Source organism: Onychostoma macrolepis, chromosome 15 (assembly GCF_012432095.1).
Source record: "Onychostoma macrolepis isolate SWU-2019 chromosome 15, ASM1243209v1, whole genome shotgun sequence".
NCBI classification, from domain to species: domain Eukaryota; kingdom Metazoa; phylum Chordata; class Actinopteri; order Cypriniformes; family Cyprinidae; genus Onychostoma; species Onychostoma macrolepis.
The window spans coordinates 14,698,813-14,706,576 of NC_081169.1; the positions used below are offsets into that span (position 1 = coordinate 14,698,813).

The window sequence follows — 7,764 nt, forward strand, 5'->3', positions numbered from 1 at the left end:
ATATAATAATAATAATAGATAAGAAAATTCAATTCTATCATCTATAATATAATAAAATATATATATATTAATATTATTAAATTCTTGAGGATTTTTATTTTATTTGACTGTTCTGCTGCTGTTTTCAATAAATAAGTACAATTATTTTAAGATATTAATTTACTTTCTTTCTTCTAGCAGGTGGTTGGTAGAGCAGACACTACTAATCCTAAGCTTATATCCGTCTAATACCGACTTTCCCCGTTCATACTTCTTTTCTACACATGCCTTTATTCTGTAGTTACAAGATCATGCACTTAAAAGACGTTTGATCGGATCCTTCAGGGAAAGGTTGGCTATTGGCCAGCTTGGACACACCTTCGGTTTCCTATTGTTCCCAAAATTCCTGATTCCCCTTCTCTCTTGTTTTTCAGCTTTTAGAGTGTGCTTAGATTATAAGGCAATGATTTAATTGCTTATCTGACTTGGAAATGGACAAGCAGATGGTGATAAAACCTCTGTCATCTAGAAGACTGATTTAATCTAAACTGATGTTTGGTCAACCTCTTTAAACTTAGCAGTATCTTCCAATAACACAATATCAGAATGAGTGTGAAGTGTGATGCAGTCGAAGTCATAGCTGCAGTCAACTTGTGAAATCACTTTTTGTCCAGCTTTTTTTAATTAACTTTAGCTTGCAATATGTGTTACAGTTGGGGATTGTTTTTTGACACCTCTTGACTGTTCTTTTCACCTAACTTTACACCATTTTTCTCCATATTTGGCTTTGTTCTGTGTCTTCAGGCACTCTGCCTCCATTTTGAGAGCCTTTTCAAATAGAGCCCTTTTAAATGGAGAGGTTGCAGCTCTTTTCTTTTCAGAAACTGCATTGCATGATTATTTGAAAAATGATTAAACGTGCCAAAGCCATGATCTATAGCTAATGCAGATACTATACAATATAGTTACAATTTTAAATAAAATCTTAAATTGTGATCGAGCTCTATAACAGCTAAACCATTTGAAATTTGTTCAAAGTAAATCAATATTTTGGATTATATATATTTATAAGCTATGCAAGTTATCTCTCTCCTCCTCTCTTAAATAGAACATATAATAATGCCATTATTGTCTTTAAAAGTAATTGATAAAAGGTGTTTGAATGTGCATTTGTGGTAGTGCTATTCTATTGTTGTCATTTTCATATTTTTTTCTGTTTGTTTGCTTGCTGTTCTTGCACTGTTGACTTGGCTTTTAGATTCATAGCCCACAGGAGAGCAGTGAAGACGTGTCGGGAGTCATTTACAAGAATATAGTCCAAATATCTCAGTGTGTGTTTGCATGTCTCAGATGATCTTGCCATTGTGGGGACATTTTCAATTGTATCCAATCAAAATAGAAAATAAAGAAGCGGAGGCTTTTACTTTGGACCCATCAGTTTTCTTGATTGTTTGTTAGCTGAACCGTAAAACTGCAAATATGTTTTGCACCTCAGTGTATGAGCTGCCATTCCTATTTACATATGCAATAGTCTCAGCATTGCAATATGCAGCCTGTTTGCAGAAATATTACCTTTACATCACTGAAAATTCATTTCCAGATTTAGAATTATTTGGTTTTATCTTTTATAATGGAATAACGGAAGCCGATGGACGACTTCTGAACTTGTTTTTCTTCTGGAAGAGACCTGCCTGCTGACACAAACCCGTAGATCCGAACTTGTGGTGACTGTCCACACAAGCTTGTATCTATAGGTATCTGTCTGTGTGGCCTTCACACCTACTATTCAGGGCCTTGTTTTAAACCATCCTGCACTCAGTTGGTAGAGTTTGAATAGTGTATTTAAACCATTTACTACAGAAAGGGAGTCTCGTCAGAATTAACATAGTCGATTTTCTTTCTCAAATCGATAGAGGGTCAACTCTGTTCGCCTCTCTGGGTCTCTGCGGTGCCCCCAGGCTGAGGTAGTAGGTTGTATAGTTTAGAGTAACATCACAGGAGATGACTGTACAACCTCCTAGCTTTCCCTGAGATACACACGCTCCTGCCTCAGCAACTCGACAAACAAACGTACTATCTGCAACATTTTCCACCTGTGCAGTCTTTCTTACTATGTAAACAAAAAGCACATAAACACCATGGCATAAGCCAAACATCTGATTTTATATCCTGTAAAATGATTGAGCTCAAAATGTGTTCTGTTGAACCAAAATGAGTCCCAGAAGCAGACACTGACCAGGCACACAAAACAGCTCGAGGTAAAACATAAAGTCCTGGTAGTTGTACTGACCGTATTTATTTTCTCAGCAATCAAGCACCTTTTTTATAGTCTTAGATGAGAAGTGTTGTTTTTCTACTCTTCCTTGTAATACAGATAGTTTGGGTTTGGTAATATTTGTACTGATTTGGAAAAATATTCTTATGCTCACCAAGGCTGCATTTATTTGATCAAAAATAGTAACAGTAAAAACAGTAGTATTGTAAAATATTATTACAATTTAAAATAACTTTCTGTTTGAATAACCATCTTCCAAAGGGGTGACGAAAATATTCAAAAATAATCTTGTTTTACCTTTTGAATTGTGTTTATTTTTCTGACTGCACTGGCAAATATTTGTTCTTGTTATAATCATAAACTCACTTCAATTTGATAAATTTCTTTGAAAGCAAGAGAAATGTTGTTCTCTACAAACAACATTATAAATATTTACTGTCATTTTAATGTGTTGCATCCTTGCCAAAAAAGTATTCATTACTTGAAAAAAAAAACTTAGTGTAAAAACTGTAGTGTATTTCTTAAAGAGCTATTTCTATCTGATTTAACCCTTAAAATAAATTTTGTTGATGTATATAATATAATATTTTTACATTTTGAAAAAAAGTAGCTAAATTAGATGTTGAGCACATTTTTTGACTATTTGACATTCCACATTTAACATTTTCATATAATTTCGAAGCACTTTTATATTCTTGCATTACAAACATCAGCCCATTTCATTTTTGTATCATCAGTGTGATACACGGCATAATTATTTCAAAGAATTTTGAATAATTATTTTGCTCAATTTGTTAAACCTTTATTAGCAAAAACTTCAGCTATAATGTGTTATCAGATCAAGTCTACATCAAAAAAAATTATTTCATCTTTCCTTTACTCCTAATTAAACAAAATGCTGGTGAGTCTTAAGGGTTTTCAAACTGTCCACCATTTTATTTGAATTACCCAGTGATTCAGAATCACTTTGAATATGCCTTATTTTTTTATTAAAGGGGTCATATGATGCGATTTCAAGTTTTCCTTTCTCTTTGGAGTGTTACAAGCTGTTTGTGCATAGATAAGATCCCTCAAGTTGCAAAGGCTAAAGTCTCAAAACCAAAGAGATATTCTTTCTAAAAGTTAAATCTCGACCACGCCCTCCTAAAATGGCTCATTCAAACACGTGTCGTAACTTTTATTCTCTGTGTAGTGTTGTTGCTGCCTCCAGCACCATGTCCTGAAGTCGCTGTGTTCCATTGTGAAAGCAAAAGTACTTTGTTTGGGCCTCCAAAAGAGGACACGACTAAAAATCAGTGGTTAAGTTGTGTTTGCAACACTGTTCCAGAACAGTTCAACCCAAATATTAGAGTGTGTGCAGCACATTTTACAGAGGACTGTTTCCTGAACCTGGGAGTAGCCTGCCAGCTATGCACGAAGGCTGTTTCTATAAAGTGGGGCAATTCCAACTTTGCAAGGACAAAGTCTGGTGCTTCTGACTCACAGCCTGTGAGTACGTTTTCTTATTTTAAGAATTTGCCACTGACGATTCAAACACGAGTTTTGAGCTGTGTAGAGTAGCTCTTGTTTGTCATTTCTCCGATCACAAATGCAGACATGGTAATATTTAATGTTTAAAAAGACATTATGATCAGTAATTATGTCCCATTGGATGCAACAAATGCCTCGTTTATAATGGGTTTTATTGTTTTTGTGTCGCCGCTACCGACACGGCATCACAATGTCTGATGAGGCGTAACATTTCCGTCTCACGCTTTAGGTATTCGGCCAATCACAACACACTGGATAGCTGGCCAATCAGAGCACGCCTCGCTTCTCAGAACGATGAGCTTTGTAAAAATCGACGCGTTTCAGAAAGGCGGGGCATAGAGGAGCAACAATAATGTACAGTATGTGGAAAATAATGTGTTTTTTGAACCTTAAACCGCATAAACACATTGCATTACACCAAATACACAAAATAATGTCCTTTTTAGCAACATTATATGACCCCTTTAAATTTATTTTTTCTTAAAACACTCCAAATGCATGTATGATGTACCTAACACAAGGACATTTCTTGGTTACGTTTATATATAGAACCATGTTATTTTTTGGAATATATTACACATTGAGCCAAACTGTCTAATTAGTTTGCATCTTTAAAAATATATATATTTGGATTATATAATTTATGATTACAATCAGAGTAGTATTTATCTGATACAAAAAAAAATAAAAATAAAATAAGGATCTTAGGGTAACAGCATTAAACCTGATTTTGATTCATTCCAGTAACTGGAATCTTTTGATTCTTTTCACCAGATTTGCTTAAATTTGTTTTACATTGCACTAAATGCAACAAATCAAATAACAATGTCCGACAGACACACACTTCTCCCTCTTGCATGAGTTGCATCATTTTTTGAACAGATGAATTCAAATGACCCACTGAATAACAAATCAAGACTTCTCAACATTATTTGAAGGCCTAGTTATATATTACAATTGTATAATTTCTATACATGGTTATATTAAATATAGTATATATTATAGTTAATATATGGAAAGTTTATAGTGTCATCATTTTTAATTCATTACTTTCTATCACTTAGAGCCCAATAATGATGAAGAGTTTACACTTCTGGCTTGCTTTAATCTTGAGGTTGATGGATGGAGCTTAGTCCTCAGTTTTACTGAAGAAGAAACTCTCAGATGATGACTAAAGTTTGTATTTACAGTCAAGTAAATATGTCATGCTTAAAAGCACACTTTAGATGATAGCAGCATGCTCCATTTTCTGGAGCGAGAATAAAGCACTGTACATCACCTCTGATCCCCGAACAATGGAGGCTGAAATAGATTTGGCTGTTTCTATTAATGCCCGTGCTACTGCCGGACCTGTCATCATCTCACACCAGTTAAAAAGACAGATCACACTTTAAGAAAAATACAAACAAATAATTGCCATATTAGCTGCTTTTCAGCAAGATAATATGAGTTTGCAAAACAACACAATCTCTTAATTAAATATTCATCAGCAAGCAGATATTAATGATTGCAAGCAAACATTAATGAGAAATAATAGTAGGTTTAAAATGTCTAAACAACACAGCCGTATATATTTTTTTAGTTTTGTCTGTTAGCAGAAGCTGTACATTAACTTTATTTTTGCTCTCCTGTAATAGGATGCTAAGAGCACCATAATGCATATATATGCTCAGCGCACAAAGCTTGAGCAAGATTGAGTGAGATGTTATCTTCACTGTAGATCTCACTGGCTGGAGATTTCATGTGATCCCTCCCTCACAGCCACTGCTGGAGTTCTGGAGCAAAAGGCTGCCCCCCAATGGTGCAGCTTTTCACTGCCACACACACACACACACACTGAAACAAACAGCTGTACATTGTTAGCATCTGATTCTAAGACCCCTTCCAGGGTTTATAATCTGAAAATGTAATCTTTGATGTTGCTTTATTTCCCATCTTCCCGTTAATTTCTTTTTCCGTATATCTCTGCGGCAATACAACTGTGATAACGTGTCTCTTTTGTGTGTGCCGTTAGTCGGCCAGGAGGGTCTGTGTGCTGCGTAATGTCAGCCTTGAAGCTCGAATCCAAAGCAGATCAGAGAACAGAGAGGGTCCAGAGCACAGAGGTTTGTAGCTCCCTGCACCTCTCCTTGCTAATCGCTGCCAAAGGGAAAGAGCTGTGACAAACAAACGGCTTTTTCAGCTCGCCGCTCGCGCTCTGAGGCATTCACAAATGTTCCTTCGCTCTCTCTTCTATTATGAAAGCGCTCTGAATGCTTTACGGACATGCTCTTGTGCCGACATTCTAGAAAATACACAGGTTTAACTTAATAAAATGCTTTGTGTTTGCCTCGTCAGCTTAATATCATTTTGCCTTTTGCATTTGGTAATTGTGAGACTATACAAGGCACTAAAGAATATGCTCTCAGTGCAAAGAATACTTAAAATATGATCAAGGTCTTTTATATTGATCCATTTCTTTTTTTAAACTGAAAATTCGAGTAGGACATATAATTTTTTTTTTTTTTTTTTTAAACAGCCATTAGACTTCATGTAAGTCAGCCATGAGCATGATTTGCAACTTGCTGGTCAGTGGTGGATGTTATTGGGCGAGGGGCATTCTGAGAGAGAGCATTTGATTGGACAAAAATGTGTGTAGTGCAGGATGAGTCATCAATATTTTTGCTCCATTTTACCATAAGAGAAAGATGTTTAGGATTACGCTAACTTTGTAGACTCAAAGATAGCACATACAGACTAAAAGCCACTAAACTCTCATTTTAATTTTATGGGGTCTTGATATACTACGTAATTACTCCATTTGATAGTACGTAATGAGTATTATTGTAGTCACGTATTATAAGTATCACTAAATCAAGGGTTTATTTGGGTCCTAAAGAAGTGCCTCTTCCCTCGCTCAAAGTCCTCATTAGAACTTCAACCACAATGTTTGTTATGCAAGGTATGAAGCACTATAATTACACCGCTTTGCTAATGGCCTTATATTTTACTTCTCTGGAGACACGTCTGCTAAACATAGCTGAAGTCATAATCTTACAGTGAGCACTTAGCAGTCTCTACAGCAGGAATGGCTGGATTCAGTGTTTGAAATACTCTACAATTTTGCCGGGGTGGGCTCATAAACAGTTTGTGGATTGCCTCAGGGAAAAAAAAAGCCATATCCTCTTGAAATAAAAAAAAAATCACAATTGTCTGGTTGTTCCAAGGCCCACACAGTGAACAAGTGCTGATCTCATTCAGTATAATTTTAACTACTTGGATATTTTTACAAGCAAGCTGTGAGGGATTTAAAGAGCTGAGATGTTACACTGAATATCCAATGTAATAAGCAGGCACGGTATATACATGCACACAATTATACATGCATGCTAAATACCTGGAAACTCACAGCATATTTGTTTTATTTCCCAGAAACCTTTGCGTCGTCGCAGGGAGTAGCGGACAGCTGTCAGTCAGACCAACTATTTTGTCACATGGCATTGTCTTGAATGTAGATTTCCATGCACTTACCCACCATGCAGCAAATATGCTTTAATATGCTTTTCTAGGTCTTTAGCATGCATATGTAATTGGGTGCACGTATATATGCATGTGCGCGTGTCTGCTCGCTATAGGCTCTAGGCGGCAGCCGGCGCAGTCAAAGGCGGTCTAATATTAGCACCTCACTGATGGCTTGCTGTATCTGGACGAAAGAGGGTGATAAATGAGGATAGCATTGGTGGGGGCCATGGAGCCGAGGGGGAAATGTAAAAGGGATAGCATCCCCGTTTTTACCGCCAAAACGCTTACATGCATGTCCCGTCAGCATCAGAGAGGATATAATGGTCAATCTACATGTGACACCTAGAGATTAGCCAGAGACTACGAGATCATGAAGCAAGTGAAGGAAAGAGAGGAAGAGGGCAGTGTGGTGCCGGTTTGCTTTTTCTCCGCTCCGGTCGCTGATTTGATCCCATGTGCTGTTGTCCGTCGCTAACTCC

The 7,764-nt window shown here is 36.6% G+C and overlaps 1 long non-coding RNA gene across 1 annotated transcript in view; it reads left to right on the top strand.

Annotated features, from left to right (window-relative positions):
- LOC131520699 (uncharacterized) overlaps nt 1–7,764 on the top strand; it is a 79,904-nt gene that overhangs the window by 40,020 nt on the left and 32,120 nt on the right. The gene's annotated exons all lie outside the window — the stretch shown is intronic.